Below are 2,292 nucleotides of genomic sequence, written 5' to 3'. Positions count from 1 at the left end.
TGTATTTTTGTAAAAGTCTTAAATTTTATAATGTATGAAAAGAGAAAATCAGAACTAAATTTACATTAATACAATATGTCAGTGTTAAATATATTATGAAACCTAAATTATTTTTTATTTATTTTGTTTAGTATTCTTAACTCAAATTTGAATAGTTGAAGAGCATATAAATACCGAATTTAAACGATTTGGTGATGAATCTGGTTTAGCCGTTGTAATTGCATATATTAATGTTACACTAATCTCAAAATATTAATATAGCTCTTATATAAGATCTTACGATTTTAATTCATAAAACTGTACAAACTATAGTTGTTTCAATTTGAAAATTGACCGCTACAAGGAAAAATATGTTTCAAAACTGAATTTGTGATTCAGTGCATTTACTGACTCTAATATTTAGGATGAAGGATATTAGTAAAAAAAAAAATAAAGGACCTAAATCCTTACTTTTCGAGGATATGGTGATGTGCAACTTTTCTAACTTCATTAAAAATTCGATAAATTGAATAGTTTTAAAGAGGTAACTGGATAAAAAAGTTCAGATTTGATTTTTCTATGAACAAAAATAACTGACGTAATTTTTTGATAGGGGTTGAGCTCAAATTTCATTGTTTTGGAATATAGTATAGGCCTTGGTATTATGATCCTTTAAATTTGGAATATTTGAAATAAAAAACATTGTCTAATTAATATATAATTAAATTTTTCTTTTTAACTAAAATTTGCTTATATACATAGTTGATTTTTGAAATTAGGAATTTCTTAATTCGATTTTGGCTATTCTTTTTATAACAATTAATACTTTGAGCCGAAAAGTAAGTATAAAAAGCAATTGACGTTTTGGATATTTTTGAATGAAAATAAAAATCAAAAATAGAGAAAATATTTTTGTTAGAAAAAGGGGTTTGCATGTCTGAATTATCGAAAATCATCAATTTTTTTGATCGTAGGATATTTTTGGGAAATTTTCAACAATAATTTTTTTAAATACAAATTCAAATTCTAATTCATATTAATTGAAGAAATTATTTGAAAGTTTGTAACTAGACGTATAATAGGTAAATATATTCTCATTTTATGTAAAATTTATAAAATGTATAAATCGTGAAAATAAATATTTTTTTTTTTAAATTATAAATTCAAGTAATTTAATCTGTGTTTTCAGAATAATTTGAATTTATAAATTTTCTGGTCGAAATTTTTTTCCTTTTTTTTTATTCGAAAAGCTCGAGCAAAAGCTCAATTCCTATCACGTATTGTAGCTGTATGCCATTTCTTATGGCAAACAATTTCGAAAAATAATTCTCCAAATAATATTATTAAAAATTATGAAATACAGATTGATTTATTTGTCTTAATATTTGATTGAAATAACGGGAATATAAAATAAAACTTTAAATATTTTTAAAATCTTTCAAATATTTATTATTGGATCTTATATTAAAATATGTATTAAAATAAAAATGAAACTTAAAACTAAAATTACACATACATTTAATTTTGAATTATTTTTTCTTTATTTATTTATTTATTTATATTTTTTTAATTTCTTGAAAATTTATTTCTAGCCTTTAATTTAATTTAATTAAAACATTAAAACTGAAACGGTGGTTTTGTTTTTTATTATCAAAAAATAAAAATATTAATTTAGTTTTTTTTTTTTTTTTAAGAAGATTTAACATAAATCACAGATATAAAAAAAATATATTACGTATATATTGTATAATTAAAGAATTGAACTTTGAATTTAAGAAAATTTTAATAATATGTTTTTTAAGAGAATAATTTTTTTTTTTTTGTTTTAGAAATGAATTCAAATTTAATATTAATCATATATATATTATATTTTTTTATAAAAAAAATTATATTTAATTAATTAATTTAGAATTTTTTTTTATGTTATTCATATTAAAGCTGTTTTTATAGTTCTATAAAACGATATATTAATTTTAAAAAAAATTTTAATTTAATTGAAATTCATCAAAAAAAAAAAAAAATTCATTCAATATTCATCTATTATTCTAGAGCCTATTATAATATTATTATTTTTATAATTATTTAATATTATAAATATTAAATAATTAAATTGATTAAATTTTTTTTATTGTATTGTTAATTACAATTTATTAAATATCAATTATAGAACTATAAACGATATTTAAATGTATAAATTATATTGCGATTATATTTTTACAAGGTCCCGATCGATATAATATTAAATAATAAAAAAAAAAAACAAAATGATAAAACAAATTTTATGAACAAAATAATACACAAAAAAAAAATTAA

The sequence above is a fragment of the Condylostylus longicornis genome, unplaced genomic scaffold, assembly GCF_029603195.1.
Source record: "Condylostylus longicornis isolate FDR11 unplaced genomic scaffold, ASM2960319v2 ptg000004l, whole genome shotgun sequence".
Taxonomy (NCBI): domain Eukaryota; kingdom Metazoa; phylum Arthropoda; class Insecta; order Diptera; family Dolichopodidae; genus Condylostylus; species Condylostylus longicornis.
The sequence above is the reverse complement of the archived record's forward strand: the minus strand, read 5'-3'. Positions refer to the sequence as shown.